Source organism: Symphalangus syndactylus, chromosome 16, assembly GCF_028878055.3.
Source record: "Symphalangus syndactylus isolate Jambi chromosome 16, NHGRI_mSymSyn1-v2.1_pri, whole genome shotgun sequence".
Taxonomy (NCBI): domain Eukaryota; kingdom Metazoa; phylum Chordata; class Mammalia; order Primates; family Hylobatidae; genus Symphalangus; species Symphalangus syndactylus.
In genome coordinates this window covers 9,543,242-9,562,936 of record NC_072438.2, presented here as the reverse complement: position 1 = coordinate 9,562,936, position 19,695 = coordinate 9,543,242, and the positions used below count along the sequence as shown (strand labels likewise).

Sequence of the window (19,695 nt, the reverse complement as noted above, 5' to 3'; positions counted from 1 at the left end):
TATACATTGAAAATTTACACATATAGAGTTTAAATTACAAATCTCAGTTTATACTAAAACGATAACATTTTGAAGTACAATCAGCAATACCTTTTTCATATTTAGGAAAATGCTTATCATTCTTATAAAATTGCTAAGAAAGAATTTTTGTAGAATTACATTTGCAATAGGATTAAAAATCACTAAGCAGAAAAGGTGCAACATCTGTCCCTAGTGTTCCTGGGATTTCTGAACCAAATTCCAATATGTCCACTACTTGCCTTACATATTTAGGCATGATACAAAATCAATATTTGAAAAAAATACATTAACATAGAGCTCCTCAATAACACAAATATTCCCATGTCTCCAAAAGCAATGGAACAGCAGTCAGATCATGCAGCCCCTCATAAGTGATAAAGTGGACATGGCTCTCCCTGTAAACTTGAATTGAGATGTCTAAAGAAAAAAGAGGGCTGGGTGTAGTGGCTCATGCCTATAATCCCAGCAGTTTGGGAGGCCGAGGCAGGTGGATCACCTAAAGTCAGGAGTTCGAGACCAGCCTGGCCAACATGGCAAAACCCTGTCTCTACTAAAAATACAAAAATTAGCTAGGTGTATTGGCAGATGCCTGTAATCCCAGTCACCCAGGAGGCTGAGGCAGGAGAATTGCTGGAACCTGGGAGGCACAGGCTGCAGTGAGCCAAGATCACACCACTGTACTCCAGTCTGGGTGACAGAGCAAGACTCCATCTCAAAAAAAAAGAAAAAGGAGAATTCTTAGAAGATTTAACAGCATGGGGCTGAAGATGCCCCTATTTGTGAACATGAGAAAAAATGAACCCTTTTCAGAAATTATTTGCATTGAAGAAGAGCTTTCCAAACTACATTTTAAGGCCTGACTTCCTTCTTCACCTTTGGTCCCCTTGCCTGTGTCCTCTCCTTCATTCACTCTCACCTACCTGGGGCTTTGGCTACCGTCTCATGCGTCTTCCTATTAAAGGGCTCTTTTCTTTGCTCCAAACAGGTGATCAGGTCTGAGTTAAAGAGAGCAACACCTGTTTTATTAAAAAAAAAAAAGTAACATGACTATTGCTGAGGATTCTCCAGCAATAATTTCCAGAAGAAAAGAGAAAGTATGGAAGATTCTAAAAAATATCCAAAAATTGTTTCCTGATAGGCTCTTTAGAATATTTAAGTGTTTTAAATCTGTAGGTTCTAAGTTCCACTACCCAGTACTACTGAATCAAAAAAAAATTGGGTTTTAAGATGTGGAAAACAATATTTTACAACACTGAATTTATAAAATTACCACTAATCTAGAGTGAAGGACAAAAATTACCTCAATAAAAGAGAAGGTTTAGGTAAAGGTGAAACATCTTCAAGATTTTTTTTACATCAGCAAACTCCCAATTTTTTCATGAAGAAACAAACTGAAATTAATTAGCGCAAAGCAGAAGCTCCCAAGAAACATTCTACAAAGGAAAAAAATAAAACTCTGCAGGAATATTAGGAATTACACATGAGGCCGGGCGCGGTGGCTCACGCTTGTAATCCCAGCACTTTGGGAGGCCGAGGCGGGCGGATCACGAGGTCAGGAGATCGAGACCACGGTGAAACCCCGTCTCTACTAAAAAATACAAAAAAAATTAGCTGGGCGTGGTGGCGGGCGCCTGTAGTCCCAGCTACTCGGAGAGGCTGAGGCAGGAGAATGGCGTGAACCCGGGAGGCGGAGCTTGCAGTGAGCCGAGATTGCGCCACTGAACTCCAGCCTGGGCGACAGAGCGAGACTCCGTCTCAAAAAAAAAAAAAAAAAACAAATTCTGCTGGGCACAGGGTCCAGACATTTCCACTCTTCTGGGGAGAATTCTATGGCCACATCCCTGAATGTTAAGAGTTCCTGAAAACACGAATTTATCAAGTAACAGAGTTCTTTTTTTTGAGATGGAGTCTTGCTCTGTCACCCAGGGGCGAGTGCAGTGGTGCCATCTCAGCTCACTGCAAGCTCTGCCTCTCAGGTTGATGCCATTCTCCTGCCTCTGCCTCCTGAGTAGCTGGGACTACAGGCGCCTGCCACCATGCCTGGCTAATTTTTTTTTGTATTTTTAGTAGAGACAGGGTTTCACCTTGTGAGCCAGGATGGTCTTGATCTCCTGACCTCGTGATCCGCCTGCCTCAGCCTCCCAAAGTGCTGGGATTACAGGCGTGAGCCACGCACCTGGCCAGTGACAGAGTTCTTAATTTGACTACAGGAGAAATGAGTTAAGGGAGCTAGTTCTCACTGTAATTATCTGATAAAATAACTTTCAACACAGTCATGTTCTCTAAAGTATTCTATAACTCTTAGGAAAAATGATGGCATGGGAGCAATTACTGTTGCTGTAATGGAAGTATGGGCTACACTGACCTGCCCTTATGAAAACCAAGCAGAGTAGACCCTGTGACCTCCTGGAACAAAAGGTGAACTCACCTCTCATTAAGTATCTGGAAGCCGCCTTTTCACAAGATGGCGCCGAAAGCGAAGAAGGAAGCTCCTGCCCCTCCTAAAGCCGAAGCCAAAGCGAAGGCTTTAAAGGCCAAGAAGGCGGTGTTGAAAGGTGTCCACAGCCACAAAAAAAAGAAGATCCGCACGTCACCCACCTTCCGGCGGCCCAAGACACTGAGACTCCAGAGACAGCCTAAATATCCTCGGAAGAGCGCTCCCAGGAGAAACAAGCTTGACCACTATGCTATCATCAAGTTTCCGCTGACCACTGAGTCTGCCATGAAGAAGACAGAAGACAACAGCACACTTGTGTTCATTGTGGATGTTAAAGCCAACAAGCACCAGATTAAACAGGCTGTGAAGAAGCTCTATGACATTGATGTGGCCAAGGTCAACACCCTGATTCGGCCTGATGGAGAGAAGAAGGCATGTTCTACTATGTTCGACTGGCTCCTGATTACGATGCTTTGGATGTTGCCAACAAAATTGGGATCATCTAAACTGAGTCCAGCTGCCTAATTCTAAATATATATATATATATCTTTTCACCATAAAAAAAAAAAAAATCTGGAAGCCCTCATGCTTGACCCTGCCCTCACTGTAGAATCATGTTTTAATTTAAAAAACAGGGATGTTTCCACCCAGAACAATAGACAGTCAGTTTTTCCCTCCCCACAGATCCTGTTTCTCTTCAAACAGTCCATGTGATACTATCAGAAGACTCAGCTGAGAGTCACTTAGCTAAGCACTGGCTTTCAAGCTTCAATGTGCATATAAATTATTTGCTATTCTAGACCTCACTGTAAGTGACAAAATTCTGCAGGTTTGAAAAGGGTCCACGAATTATATAGCTTCTTATAGCAAGTCTCCTGTTAATGCTGATATTCTTCCTCCTAGATCCATTACAGTACCACTCAGCTAGAGAAAGCAGGCATAGCAAACAGGGTCCCTTATCCCAACACAAATTCTTTTCATCTGAAGACCACCGATCATCATCCTGAAACATGGCATTCTCTGCAGGCCCTTCAAAGGTTACAGAGGCTGGAGATGGTGGCAATGTCTGAGTAAGTCTGCATTTGAAAAACATGCACATGCATTAATGTGATCTTTATGGAACATGTACTATGTGCAGGAGTATGTCACAGAGCACTCTGCTGGGAAGCTCACATTATGTGTGTTAATTCTCATAACATCCTGGGAGGTGGGTACTAAGTGTCCCGTAATTCCTAAGATTTAAATACAAGACCCAGCATTTCTATTTCTTCTTCTGTTTCCCTGTCATTGATTTTTTTTAAAAAATGTATAGACTAATAGTTCAATATAAATAGATGGGAGAGAAACAGAATGGAAGTGTTAAGTGCAATTCAGAGGAATTTATTTTTGTATTTGTATTTACTTAGAGAATTGTAAAAAAAAAACAAAACACTAAAACTGTAGGGATGGAAAACGGATTGCTGGGTGTCTCTCGAACACACTGGTTTTAATTTTATAAAAAAGAATTTAAAGCACAAAAGTATATTGCTTTTCCCTTTTATCTGCTTTTGTGTTTCAGGAAATTGGGAGCACCACCTCTGGAGAGGCAGTAGGAGTAGCCACCCCAAACTCTGATCTCTAAGCAGTTCTGTGAGAGATTTCAGTGTGGATTAGACCTGGACAAGATTCAGCAGAGGGTGGATCTGGGCAGGGTTGGGACAGAAAGTGGGCCCTAGGCTTCTGCTCGCTAGGCCACTAAGTATTTTCAGTTTTGTTTTTTCTAAGCCTGCCCAAGAGAGATTTTATTCCCGGAGTTTGTGTAATTTTAATCTATTTTAGATACTTCCCTGTCTATATTACAACATACAATAAGAAGGAATTTAACCAAAACTCTAATGTTTTTCTAGACCAATTATATTAGAAGCTAAATACTCATTCTTAGCAAGCTAAAAACAATACAAATAATAATAACTTCTCTTCTGTCCAGAATAGCCCTTCAGGTGGAGGCATCAAAACTCACAAAACAATAAAAGGGAAGTAACCCAAATGAAGCTTAAGCTGCCCATGCAGTTTCCATCTTTCTACTGAACACATGATGCTGAATTCAACCATTTATTCATGTGCTTTGGACTGCAAGTTCCTTGATGGTAGGGATCATGACTGCTTCGTCTCTTTTTCTAATGACCATACAAAACAGAAGCAATTAGCTTATTGATCAATTTGAGTCTCCAGAACCAGAAAACTGGAGCAACTCTTATCTGATTATGAACCAATGGGATTCTGTGAGGGGATGAACAAACCCTTGATAAGTCATTTCTCTTTCTCTGAAATGGAACCAGAATTAGACTTTGTTGTCAGACTGACCCCAGTCTGCACAGGACATCCTCAAATGTCTCAAATACTCACTGATGCTGGTGAGAGTGTCCTCAGTGACCCTGGGCTGAAGCCCCCATAGTGATCCAGGCAAGAGAGACCGAGACTGACTTTGTGGAGTGCAAACAGAAAACAGAACTGCCCTGGTAGAGCTGCAGATCCCAGATCCAGGTGTCATATGCACTGTCCCTGATCAGCTAACTCTGAGACAAGAAGAAAGATGAAAGTACTCCAGTACCCCAGTATACAGAATGGCATACTTGTGATTATGGTTGTGATTATGGCTCTGGATATTTTGTGGCCCTGACCTCCCACTGCTAAGGTGCTTGTTATACACTTACAGATTCTGCCACAGGATTCTGTTCACACCAGAAGCCTCTCACACAGGTGACAAGACCTGGAAAACTCAAGGGGCTCCACTCTGAAAGTGGGGTTTAAGAAGACTATGTTGACCTCTCATGATGCAGAAAATGCCTTCTGTGAGTTTTCTTTATGTCTTCAACCCAAAATCTGGCCCTGTCTTGTGACTCCTAGGCAGAAGCCAGCTTTTATGTGCAGATTCTAAGTGGGATCAATGTGCCTCTGCATTCTTGGGGATTACAGCAAACACAGTAAAACCAGAGAGAGCCTCTCATGGAGGCTCCTTCAACACATTCTGAAGAATATTTTGACCTAAAAGGAAAAACCTGGGGTAAACATAAGTAGAGAGTTTATTTGGGCCAAAGCTTGAAGATTGCAACCTTGGAATATAAAGCTGCCCTGAATATACACTCCAATTAGAAGCAGTTACAAGTGTATTTTTAAAGGCAAAAAAGAAGGCAGAGAGGGGACTGATACAAAGTTGTTAGACATTCCTATTGATTTATAGAATTAAAATTGGTTAGTGGCTGGCTATATATTGTTAAGCCATAGAGTGTGGGTTATAGTATCCATTGTGGTATTATTAGGTTACTTTATAGCCACTGATGGCAATAGCAAGGAATTTCAAAAAACAAATTGTTCAAAGAGGGGAACAGTAGGACTGTGGTCTCATTTTAACAAGTCTCTGGGTCTGATAATTAAAAGAACTTGTATTTCTCAGAAAAAAGTGCCGTTTTTCTCTCAAATCCCAGGACATAAATTCAGAATTTGGAACTGCACATTTAGGTCCTGGAGGGCTGGTGAGCTATGGACATTTGTGGGAATTTGGGCAAGGGGAGAAGGGACAGAATTGAAGTTATCAGGTTTAATCAATGCACATGTGTGATCCTGGTTGGGTGTATGGGCCCCATGATGTCTGAACCAGTGTCAGATCTGAAGATGCCAGGAGCATGGATGGAAATGGAGTAACTGATGGCTGTCCTGAAAAGTTATTTTTGTAGAAATCTAGTCTAACTGCTCTAGAAGTGACTGTAGGTCCCAAATAGAGAGACCTTTTTGTTTGCAGATTTGTGGAGCACTTTGCTGCACTTTGCCACAAGATTGTGGATTGTGGCTGGAATCCTTAGAAGGAAGGTTTTCTCTAAAGGGAAGCCTGGTGGGCACCTTGTGTATACTATCTGGTAATTCTGGACAGTGTTTGGAAAATATAACTAAAAGCAAAATCATCTCCAATTCTAAAACAGTCTCCACAATAATAGGAGAGCAAGATAATGATTTGTTATTTAATCAAACCAAAATATGATGTAAATCACAGGCAATCTACTAATAGCTTGCAAATACAGAAAGAACGTTACCATTAGTACTCGAGTACAAGACATGACAGCACCATTTGTCATACACAGTTTATAATAACATCAACTAGTAATTTGGGAGGTCATCTGGGTTTTCTAATTGGTAACATTAAAAACAAACAAACAAAAAACACTTCCCATATCTTCATTATAGGACATAGTTTTGAAATGTGGAGCCAGGTACCTGCTGAAGGCAGCCTCCTACTCACCTACAGAAACTGTGGCATAGGGTGTATATTCTTGCTATTCGCATTTCATAACAATAGTTCCCAGGTCCTAAAGACAGTTTTGAGTCAAAAACGACAAATGACCTAGTTAACTGACAAAAATGACTTACATATTTTTCAAAGAAGCAGAGAAAATGTTTAAATATAAAAGTTTTCTAACTAAATGCTTTAAGAAAAGAGAGAAGAGCAAAAATTCTTCCCTCATTCTAAAGAGAAAGGATTAAGCCTCTTCTGATTTGTATTTGGTCCTACAACAGGCAGGTCTAAAGGCATGGTCTTGAACTCACTAACGTCTGAATTCTTGTAGCACATGAGGGATGCACTTGAGCAAACTGTGTGTACAGGAAAGAGGATTTGTGGGGAAGAAAAGCGCCTAAGAGAGAAAGGAGCTATCAAGAGCCTTGGGTGGGGGCAGGGCAGGATTGATGAAAGGACTGGTTTGTGCTACAGGTACAGGCCCAGGCAAGGCTACGCACTGACTGATTCCTGAGTCCATAAAGGCAGAGGAGATTAGGATCAGGTGGTCCAGAAGCCTGGGTGGGTGAAGAAAACAGATTCCTGCTACAGATCTGGGGTTGAGATGAGCCTGGAGTCTTCTGGGCACTGTGTGTATTCTTAGGAGAAAACTGTAGGAGCAAAGCTGCCATGGGCACAATTCCTGAGGGTAGAACCCTGTCCTAGGATGGGTGTGACCGTGGGAATGCCCAGTGGGCGTGCTCAGGAGTGGGTTAGCATTGGGTGGCGGCCGGCAGCAGGGTGCAGGGAAGGGGTTTCTCAGAACTCCTTTCCTCCAAGTTCTCAGTCCCCTATCTCCCCAGGAGGAGACCTGGAGGAACAGAACAGTGCGCAGCAGGACAGTGCATGTGCAGAACCCGGCCAGGTCTCCCGCGGACACCGGCGACTCCCCCCAGCCCAGGCTCAGCCATGTCTTTCTTTTGACAAAAAAACTTGCGGAGTTTCCTCAACACCAGTCAATGTTCCAACCCCAAGGCGGTGCCCAGCAACTCACGACACCACCCAGAGTCAGCGCAGACCCCACAAGCTCAGCGCTCTTCTCGCAGTCACCCCCTGCAGACGCCAGTCCCTGCCTCTGGACACCCGTCTTCATTTCTGAACGCCTGCCTACAAACCAGGGGCGCTCACACCCTCCTCAAGTTCAATAATGTGGCTGAACTACTCACAGAACTCAGGGAAGCCCACACTAGTGTATTCTAAAAGATGCCACCCAGGAACAGCCACGCAGAGGAGGCGCACAGGGCAAGGGGACTGGCGGGCAAGTTGGAGCGGGCGGGTGATTTGCTTCGCTTCTTCACACACCTCACAAAAGCTTTTCCTTCAAGACCCGCCGGCAGACCCCAAACCACGAGCCACCGCCGGCGCTGTCCCATTAATGAGTCCCCGTCTGCTCACATGAACTCTATGTTTTGATGGGGCCTTGATCTCATTCCGAACAGGGTCAAGTAGGGACGGACCCTCCGGACCACAGCTCCTCCCACAGCTCCTCCCTCGCCGGCATCGCGCATGGGGCGCCGGCGTCTTCCAGATGAGCTCGTCCTCGCCCCACAGCCCGGGGAAGGTGCGGGGCTGCGGGCACAAAGCTGCACAAGGAGGGCTGCAGGCTGGGCCAGAGCCGCCTTGCGGGGACCCCGACAGGAGGGCGGGTCCCTCACCGGAAGGGACTGAGGACCGAGGGCTGAGCGGCGGCAGCGGGGACTCCCTTGGCAGACTCGGTCCCACCGCCGCCATTTCCCGCCGGTTCTGATGAGCCTCCCCAGTCGCCTCCGGACGCCCTGCCAGGCACACTCACCATTTCCCGGCTTCAGGGATGTCGTAGAGTCTTAGCTACGAATCATCCAATACCCGCAGGTCACAGAGCGAGGGAGGCTGAGGCTGTGGCCGAATCACTGAGGCCTCCCTGAGGGATGGAAGCAGGGCGGTGAGGCCCTAACAGAACTCAGGCAGAAGCCAGACGCAAAAGCCGCGCCAGATCCCGGATGCCGCCGCCTCCTTTGCCTTATTGGGCAGTTCTCAGTCCAGCGCCCTCATTGGATACAACTACTAGCTCTACGCCCTCAAGCTTTGAGTGACAGAATTCGAGTGACAGAAATTCGACCATACACTTATTGAGGCAAGAGTGACAGACTCGTGTCTCCAGGTACTTTCAGGCCGGGCTTTCTTTCTGTGCTAGGCCTGGCTCTGTTCGGGGTTCATTTTTAACCTTCTGTTGTATAAGGTTACATCCATTTATAAATTGTGTACGCACACGCACGCACACACACACACAGAGACACACTTGTTCACAAACGGAAACAATATAATCACAATTATTTAAAAATTTTAGATTTCATAACCTTTCTGGCCTCTGGTCTTTTGAGTAGGAAACCTGAGATTTGAAGAGAGAAGCAAGTCTCTAAAAAATAAAATGTTAGCTGTTTGTGAATTTACAATTTATTAGCCATATCCAAACTAATAAAAATAAACAAGTGAAATTGTTTATAATTGTAACCTACTCTATCCAAAATATTATTGTTTTAATACATAATCAATATGTAATTAGAAATAAAGTATATTTCTGGTCTAATTCTTCTAAACTCACTGTGCATTTTTTGTTTGCAGCACATATTACTTCAAATCAGCCACATTCCAGGTACCCAGTAGCTACATATGACAGGTGGCCGCCACATTGAGTGCAGCCATGAGGGCTCTAACCTCAGGGAAGTGAGGGCCTGGACACCTCTTTTCTGCTGGAAGTGAGGGAACAGCCTCTCTACCAACTTTTCTTCTCAGGCTCAAGGGTGGGTGGGATAGTGCCCCTAGAGAGAGCAGGGGCTGCAAGCTGAGTGTCCACGTGAATATCACGGTCTCCTAGTTGCTGCTTGGTGCCAGTGTGGTGGTCTCCTCAGTTCAGCCAGGTTCAGGCCGTCATCCCATGACCTGGAAAAATGAGGCACATGGACACCAGAGAGTAAGAAAGCAGAGTAGGATTTATTAAGCAAAAGGAAACCTCTCAGCAGCAAAAGGGGACCTGAAAGCAGGTTGCCAGAAATGGGGCTGAGTTCTGGGTCTTTTATGTGGCAAGAACGAGGAAGTCTTCTGTGGGTTCTACCCAAATGGGACAGGTCAATTTCCTCACCAAGGGTGTTGCATCTGCGCATGCCTGGGGTTGGCCACAGTGACTCCATTTTGGTTATTATCCATGAGTGCCTAAGGGAAAATTACAGGGGAGAAGCTAAAACCACAATGCTAATATCATGTTAATGACTTTACAATGAGCCGGGTGAAGACAAGGAAAATTTAGGTTTATTTATTTTGCCTATGCCTAAGCTGGGATAGTCCCATCTGAGCAACATCCTGGCATAAGAGGAAGTTCTTAACCACATTTCTTCCTACTAGCTACAGGGGCGGGCAGGTGCAGTCCCGCAGGTGCTTTTCCTCTCCCCAGAGCCTCCCTCCCTATTCTCCTAACCAGCCTCTGACTGCCTTCTCTCTCAGGGGTTGAGCTGGTTGGAAATTTAGGCTGGGCTCAGCTGGGCCATTCTTCTGGGCTCAGTTTGGCTCCTTCAGGTGTGAGTGGTCAGCTGCTGGTGAATTAGGTGGCTCTGCTTCTGGGCGTGAGCTGTCTGTAAACCGGCACACTTTGGCTTTTCTCAGCATGCTATTTTTTCCTCCAGAAAGTTAAAAGGGGCTTGTTTTCATGGACATGGAAAAATTCTGAAAAAGATAACAGAAGCACTTAAGACCTTTTGAGCCTAGGCCCCAAACTGGCACACTGTCATATGCACAGCTTTGGCCTGTGCAAATAAAGCAAGAAAGATTCAAGGTTTGGGAAACAGAATCTGTCTGTTGATGGGAATCACTATAAAAGCCGTTTCCAAGAACGTGAATACACTAAGAAAAATTTTTTAAATCTCTGTTTTTGCAATCAATTTTGTTTTGTCTTTTCTTGCAGGTTAAGGCTTATAAAACTGTCCCACATCTACTAAGCAGCTGGCTTGGACTCAGGATCAACGTTGTCTCTGAAGCCTATGCACTCCCATAGACCACACTACTCAGCCAGGTTTCCTGGTCCTTGAAGCGGCTAAAGAGTGACATTTCTGAAATAGAAGCAAGAATTTTTTTTTGAGAATCTCATTCCATCCTTCCAGTACTCTTCACCATTGGAAATAATTCACTCTAGGGAATGTTTCTGAAGTCTCTTGGAAAAACTGGAAACGATTTGAGGAAATGGCTAAGCATTGAGTTTAGGAAATTAAGGCCCAACATTACATTTTAAATTTCTTATCATAGGATAAATACGAAAACACCTATAATGCACCCCACATATCTGCAAACCCTTTGTATCCTTATTCTGTATTGGTAGGATACTTGTGATTTTTAATATAGACCAAATCAACTTACTGTGCCTGAAACAAATTTTGCTCTGAAGGCAAGCGACATAGAGATAGAGCTGCTGATATATTTCCCTGTTGCAATTTAGCCAACCAGCAGAGTATGTTTTGAAGGGCCAAGATGTTTTCTAAGACCCCCATCTAGGAGCAGCTATACGGCAAATGCCTAGAACACACATAGAAATCACACACAACCGATGCATTCGACCCTGAATCAATGCTTCTCACCCTTGTGTGCACATTAGAATAACCTGCTGTGAATGTGGGTGGTGGTGTTTAATGTTCCCAAACCCAAGTTGCAAGGGAATAATTAAGCCAGAATCTCTAGAGTGAGACCCAGGCAGCAGTGTGATTTAAAGCTTTCCAGGTGATTACAATATGCAACCATACTCCCAAATATCTGCTGTAAACCAACATCTTTAGGAGAACCAGTTGAAAATGTTTCTCATTAATGTAAAAAGTGTTTGCTGTTGAGTTGTGGCCTTTCAGTCTTACCTGTATTACCCACATTCTTTCCTTTGCAAAACTGACCTCTGCTACTTGTTTTGTTCCTGATTCAAACCAGTTCCACACACACTGAGTGCACACTATGTGCAGCCCACAGTGCTAGGTGAATATTGTTGTGGAGGAAGGATTTTGCTGTAAGAAACTTACATTCCCCAAAACTAAAACCATGCTACTTACTCAATTGAAATAAAAAATGAAAGACTGAGGGGGACGCCCAAGGATCAGACCATGAGTAAATACCTTGGAATATTAATATCCATCTCATGATGACTGAGTGTAAATGCCCCACTTTCAAACAAAACGATACCAAGCATTGCTATTATTCTGAAATATTAAGATTAAATAATTAATATTTAAAATTTTATTGATGTATAACATGCATACAGAAATATATGCACAATAAAATATTAATGTAATGCTCAATAGTTGTAACAAAGCTAATACATTTGTGTAACTATAGAACTACCCATTTTTGCCCACAAACCACTACCTTTTTTCCTCCTCCCCAAACCTAACCATGATCTTAAAAGCTAATGTTATAGTTTTTCTTTTTATACAAGTGTTTTATTAGAGAATATTTTAACTTATACACAATAACCAAAATAGTATAATGTGGGGAAAAGAAAGATCAGACTGTTACTGTGTCTGTGTAGAAAGAAGTAGACATAAGAGACTCCATTTTGTTCTGTACTAAGAAAAATTCTTCTGCCTTGAGATGCTGTTAATCTATAACCCTACCCCCAACCCTGTGCTCGAAGAAACATGTGCTGTGTCGACTCAAGGTTTAATGGATTGAGGGCTATGCAGGATGTGCTTTGTTAAACAAATGCTTGAAGGCAGCATGCTTGTTAAAAGTCATCACCACTCCCTAATCTCAAGTACCCAGGGACACAAAACACTGCGGAAGGCCACAGGAACCTCTGCCTAGGAAAGCCAGGTATTGTCCAAGGTTTCTCCCCAGGTGATACCTGAGATATGGCCTCGTGGGAAGGCAAAGACCTGACCATCCGCCAGCCCAACACCCGTAAAAGGTCTGTGCTGAGGAGGATTAGTAAAAGAGGAAGGCCTCTTTGCAGTTGAGATAAGAGGAAGGCATCTGTCTCCTGCTTGTCCCTAAGCAATGGAATGTCTCAGTGTAAAACCCAATTGTATATTCCATCTACTGAGATAGGAGAAAAACGCCTTAAGGCTGCAGGTGAGACAAGCTGGCGGCAATACTGCTCTTTAATGCACCGAGATGTTTATATATGTGCACGTCAAAGCACAGCACCTTTTTCTTAACCTTGTTTATGATACAGACATTTGTTCGCATGTTTTCATGCTCTCTCCCCACTATTACCCTATTGTCCTGCCACATCCCCCTCTCCAAGAAGGTAGAGATAATGATCAATAAATACTGAGGGAACTCAGAGACTGGTGCCAGCGTGGGTCCTCCGAATGCTGACCGCCAGTCCCCTGGGCCCACTTTTCTTTCTCTATACTTTGTCTCTGTGTCTCTTTTCCACCCACAAGTGTGGAGGGGCAGGCCACCCCTTCAGTATGAGATGATGCTCAGCCTCAACATCTACTAATTATGCCCTATTTCTGTTTAATTTCTACTTCAACTCATTCCCTATCCCCTCTTTATTATTGTTTTTAGTTATTTTTTGTGAGATAAGATGTATATGCATTGAAACATAGTCTTTACTGTACTTTTGACAATCAATATATCTATATATTCTTTTCCCTTTCATTTACAGAATTACTGGCAGTTAAAATTATCAATGTGCATGTGAATCACCTGAAAATATTATTTGAAATCCATATTTTGATACAATATATCTGGGTTTTGCCTGAAAAACCGTTTCCTGTCTAGACCAAGTGGTGTGGGTTGAAGCAGGGCCAGAAGAGTGTGCTAGCAACATCACCCTGCCCATACCTGACCCCACCCTCACCCACCTGTGACTCACCTCTGGGGCCAGAGGCAGGGAGGGGAGGGTCATTTTGGCAAATGAGGGGTCTGTGCCATGCAAAGATTCTTGCCCCTTTAGAAATGAGTGATGGTGAAAGCATCATGGCCTCCAGCATTTTCATGCACATCTCCCCCGAGCCCACATGGCCACCAAGAGGGCTGCTGATGGCCTCTGGTCCCCCAACAAATTGCCCCACCTCCAGATGGACCAGAGCAAAGTCAAAGGAAAGTCTGTCTGGTCCTTGTTTCTGCTCAGCTACTTCTGAGCTCTGTAGCCTTGCACAGGCCTTTGCCTCTCTCTGAGCCTAAGTTTTCCACCATGCGATGGGGACATTTACACAAACCACACACACAATGAAGGTGAAAAGAGAGAACGGGCAAAATGACCTCACCTGCCAAGGAGTCAGTGCTCACATAACTCTCATGCTCTGGGGTAGAATATATCTTCAGAGACAAAGAGCTTGAGGATCCAGGACCTGGGCCTGCCACTGACCTGCTCTGTGACTCTGAGACAGTGGCTTCCCCTCTCTGAGCTCAAATCCCCACTGGACAGGCTGCTCTAACCTTCTGCGTCCTTGGGCTGGGAAGGGAGTTAGTCCTCCCCAGTTTGTAGGGGAGCCCTTGACCATGGTTGAGTGAAATCTGGCCCCACTGTCCTGCCTCATTGGAGCAGTGGGAAAGGTGAACACAAAACCCAGACCTCAGCTGATCTGGGAACAGGCTCTCCTTGAATTTGTCAGGCACCTTCAGGAATTTGTCACCAGTTAACCAGCCTGTGACTCTGTCCACAAGCTGCCCCTTCTGCATGGATGCTGCTGTCCACTGCTGCTCTACTAAGACACCTCTGATGCCCTCCCATGGAAGGATTCTTACACACGTGCACACTCACACTCATACACACACAAAGTCACACACACAGTCTCACACACACATAGTCTCTCAGTCTCACAGACACACTCACAGACACACATGCAGTCACACACACAGCCACACGTGTACACAGTCTCCCACACCACCCACACAGTCACACACACACACTCATGCAAAGTCACTCACAGTCACTCACACATGAATACACACACACTCATACCCACACAGTCACACACACACAGTCATACATACAGTTACACAGTCACACACAGGATCACACACATAGTCACACACAGTCACACACACAGTCACATGCATAGTCACACACAGTCATACACTCACACACACAGAGTCACACACACACACACACATGCATGGCCCATACTTCCTCCAGGCTCACAAATTGCCCCTCCACAAATCCTCCCTTCGGGGCTGCAGCCCGCATGCCAACATCAGTCCATCCTCACAGAGCTGAGTTGGGCGTGCAGCCCTCCGATGTGGGAAAAGCAGGTTTAGGGGAGTCAGTCGTGCATCCTCAGAGCCCTGCAGGCCTCGCACCGGCTGGGGCGGTGACCCCGAGTGGGGAGCGCTTTGGTGCAGGTCACTGATGCTGAGGACACCCTCCTTTCCAGGAAGTGGGGACCTGGGGGTCCTGGTCGCTGACCGCTGTAAACAATAGGTTGGTGGTGTCCATGCAGCAGGCAGCAAATACTCAGGAAGTGAGTGTCCCGTCTTTGGCCTCAGCTTCGTGTCTGTAGAATGGGGGTGGGGGACTCAGGACTCAGAGCACTGCCAGGTGGGGCAAGGTAGGATGAGAGTATGTCTCCTTCCCCAAGCCCACCCGGAGCTGTGTGGGGCAGGATGGCCCCAGGACCCTTGGTTCTGAGCAGCTCCTGGTGGCCCGCCACCCCCACCCTGGCTGCATTGCACAGACCCAGTCCTCACTGGCCCCACCGCACAGTCGCTTTGAGGTTGGCCAGGGTCTGCCCTGCAATGGTGATGCTGCAGCCGCTGGAGCCGGGGCCACCAGGGGTCTTGGCAGGACCCGGCAGTGGCAGCGAGGATGTGGATTCCGGAAAGGTGAGAGGGGCATGCCCCAAGCCTGAGCCCCACCCGGACCGGCTGCTGTCAGCCAAGCCAGGGCCGGGGCAGACACGTGGGCGTCGAGGGCAAAGGTGGGACCGCACCTCTGGGCGACCCCCTGAGCCGCAGAGCCCCACGGGGTGTCGCTGGGTCTGGCCCCACAGGCAGCTGGCGTCACGGGTGGGCCAGAGCCCAGGACGCACCCAGGAGTCTGACCTCATGGCACTGCATGGGCTAGGGAATGGGGCTTGGGACAGTGCCAAGGCCACCCTGATGCAGCACCCTTGGCAGACCCCATGGGCCGCCTGTGGAGAGGCTGGATAGGTGCATTAAGTGATCAGAAAAGTCACTGCCCAGCTCTGTTGATGAGCAGAACGCTTTCAGAGAAGTTTATGCTCAAACAGTGCTTGGACAGCATTTGCATAGTTTGACACTTACTTGTCTGCTTGGGCAGATGCTCATATGCTTACACAGAGTGGATATTGTGATGGTGGAAGGTCAGTTGATGCTACAAGTAAAAATTACAGATTCATGAGTTACTTTTAACAAGCAGAGGTGAAGGATCTCCTTCTGCAAGTTGGCCAGTGCTTGAGGTATATTCATTCGATGTCTTTGATTCACATGGACATGAAACCGGTAATATTTCCATGTCTCAAACCTCAATCCCCAGTGCAGCCTCTGAGGAAGGGGATGAAGATGACTGGGGGTATTTGTCCGTTTTCAGGCTCCTGATAAAGACATACCCGAGGCTGGGTAATGTATAAAGAAAAAGAGGTTTAATAGACTCACAGTTCCACATGGCTGGGGAGGCCTCACAACCATGGCAGAAGACAAAAGGCACATCTTACATGGCAGCAGATGAGAGAATGAGGGAACCTAGTGAAAGGGGTTTCCCCTTATAAAACCATCAGATCTCTCAGGAGGACTTATTCACTAACAAAGTATTGGGGAAACTGCTCCCATGATTCAATTAACTCCCCCCAGGTCCCTCTCACAACACATGAGAATTATAGGAACTACAGTTCAAGACGAGATTTGGGTGGGGAAACAGCCAAATCATATCATTCCACCTCTGGCCCCTCCCAAATCTCACGTCCTCACATTTCAAAACCAATCATGCCTTCCCAACAGTCCCCTAAAGTCTTAACTCGTTTCAGCATTAACTCAAAAGACCACAGTCCAGGCTGGGTGTGGTGGCTCATGCCTGTAATCCCAGCACCTTGGGAGGCCAAGGCAGGCAGATCACTTGAGGTTGGGAGTTTGAGACCAGCGTGACCAATATGGAAAAACCCCATCACTACTAAAAATACAAAATTAGCCAGGCATGGTGGCACATGCCTGTAATCCCAGCTACTCGGGAGGCTGAGGTAGGAGACTCGATTGAACCCAGGAGGTGGAGGTTGTGGTGAGCTGAGATCATGCCATTGCACTCCAGCCTGGGCAACAAGAGTTAAACTCAGTCTCAAAAAAACAAGAAACAAAAACAAAACAAAAGCAAAAAACACACAGTCTAAAGTGTCATCTGAGGCAAGGTAAGTCCCTTCTGTGTATGAGCCTGTAAAATCAAAAGCAAGTTAGTTACTTCCTAGACACAGTTGGGGTACAGGCATTGGGTAAATACAGCTGTTCCAAATGAGAGAAACTGGCCCGAAAATAGGGGCTACAGGCCCTATGCAAGTCCAAAATCTGGTGGGTCAAATATTAAAGCTCCAAAATAGTCTCCTTTGACTCCATGTCTTACATCCAGGTTATTCTGATGCAAGACGTAGGTTCCTATGGTCTTCGGCAGCTCCACCCCTGTGGCTTTGCAGGGTACAGCCTCCCTCCTGGCTATGTTCTCATGCTGGCATTGTCTGTGGCTTTTCCAGGTGCATGGTGCAAGCTGTTGGTGGATCTACCATTCTGGGTTCTGGAGGATGATAGCCCTCTTCTCACAGCTCCACTAGGTGCTGCCCCAGTAGGGATTCTGTGCATGGGCTCTGACCCTACATTTCCCTTCCACACTGCCCTAGCAGAGTTTCTCCACGAGGGCCTCACCCCTGCAGCAAACTTCTCCCTGGACATTTAGGCATTTCCATACATCTTCTGAAATCTACACAGAGGTTCCCAAACCTCAATTCTTGACTTCTGTGCAGCTGCAGGATCAACACCATGTGGAAGCTCCCAAGGCTTGGAGCTTGCACCCTCTGAAGCCACAACCCAAGCTGTACCTTGGCCCCTTTTAGCCACAGCCATAGTTGCTGGGACACAAGGCACCAAGTCCTTAGGATGCACAAAGCAGGAGGGCTCTGGGCCTGGCCCACTAAACCGTTTTGTCCCCCTAGGCCTTCTGGCCTGTGATGGGAGGGGCTGCCATGAAGACCTCTGAGATGTTCTGGAGACATTTTCCCCATTGTCTTGGTGATTAACATTTGGCTACTCTACTTATACAAATTTCTGCAGCTGGTTTGAATTTCTCCTCAGAAAATGGGTTTTTCTTTTCCATCATATTGTCAGGCTGCAAATTTTTTGAACTTTTATGTTTGCTTGTCTTTTTTTTTTTTTTAACTAAATGCTTTTAACAGCACCCAAGTCACATTTTGAATGCTTGGTGCTTAGAAATTTCTTCCACCAGGTACCATAAATCGTCTCCCTCAAGTTCAAAGTTCCATAAATCTCTAGGACAGGGCCAAAAAGCCACCAGTCTCTTTGATAAAACATAACAAGAGTCACCTTTACTCCAGTTCTCAACAAGTTCCTAATTTCTGTCCAAGACCATCTCAGTCTGGATTTCATTGTTCATATCATCATCAGCATTTTGCTCAAGGCCATTCAACTAGTCTCTAGGAAGTTCCAAACTTTCCCACATTTTCCTGTCTTCTTCTGAGCCCTCCAAACTGTTCCAACCTCTGCCTGTTACCCAGTTCCAAAGTTGCTTCCACATTTTTGGGTATCTTTATGGGAGCACTCAACTCTACCTGTACCAATTTAGTGTATTAGTCCATTTTTACACTGCTGGTAAAGAGATACCCAAGACAGGGTAATGCATAAAGAAAAGGAGGTTTAATGGACTCACATTCCACATCACTGGGGAGGCCTCTCAATCATGTCAGAAGGCAAAAGGCACATCTTACGTGGTGGCAGATAAGAGAGAATGAGAGAACCAAGTGAAACAGGTTTCCCCTTATAAAACCATCAGAATTATTGAGACTTATTCACTGCCAGGAGAACAATATTGGGGAAACTGCCCCCATGATTGGATTATCTCCCACCAGGTTCCTCTCACGACATATGGGAATTATGGGAGCTATAATTCAAGATGAGATTTGGGTGGAGACACAGCCAAAGCATGTCACTGGGCATCCAACAAAGTTATACTTAAAATAGATAATCTTTGGCATGTAACAAGGATCTCTAGTCCACAGACTGAACAGGATGATAGTCCTTTTTTTGGAAATGAAGTTTTACAGAAGAACTATATCATCTACTAAAAGCAGATATCTTGTACTTGCCCTCACAGTGGTATGTGCTGCTGGTGCTGAATCTCTTCCCAGGAACGGAGACCAGTGGCATGGAATCAGATAGAATAGACTACCTCAGATACCACACAGGCTTTTCCAAGAATTTACAGAGTTGCTCAAATTTATGATTCATCCAGATCCAGAGAGAAGACCTTCAGCAATTGCCCTGATAAAGCATTCAGTGTTGCTGCCTGCTTCTAGAGAGAGAACAGTTATGTATAGAACTGAACGTTGAGAAGTCCGAAAATACACTTTTACCTAAATAAATCATGAAAACACAGATAGCGAAAGCTGCAGCTGAGGAAGAAGAACTCTTCACTGATCAGAGGTCACTAGGTCCACCACCCAGAGGAACACAACATCTTGAATTATTAGAAGGAAAATCAAGTGCTCTATCAGCCTTCCAGTATACTAAGCTACTCATTTCCTACCTAACCACCCCACCAAAATAACACTGTGACAAAAGCAAGCTAGGTTGAAATCACTGCTAGAATTCAATTTGCAATTACTCTCTCTGTTGGTGTCAGTAGTTTTACTGATTATGACTTTTATTTTTGAATTACAATTGAAAGCTGTATTTTGACCATAGCTTTTTCAGGCTTTTGTGTACTTACTAATCTGTCTTCTGTAAAATGTCAGTCACTAGT

The 19,695-nt window shown here is 45.3% G+C and overlaps 2 pseudogenes; both read left to right on the top strand.

Moving 5' to 3' along the window:
• Positions 1-2,478: 2,478 nt before the first annotated feature.
• On the top strand, positions 2,479-3,022 carry LOC129464950 (large ribosomal subunit protein uL23-like; annotated as a pseudogene).
• A 12,436-nt stretch (positions 3,023-15,458) lies between these two features.
• On the top strand, positions 15,459-19,463 carry LOC129465070 (wee1-like protein kinase; annotated as a pseudogene).
• The last annotated feature ends 232 nt before the right edge of the window (positions 19,464-19,695 follow it).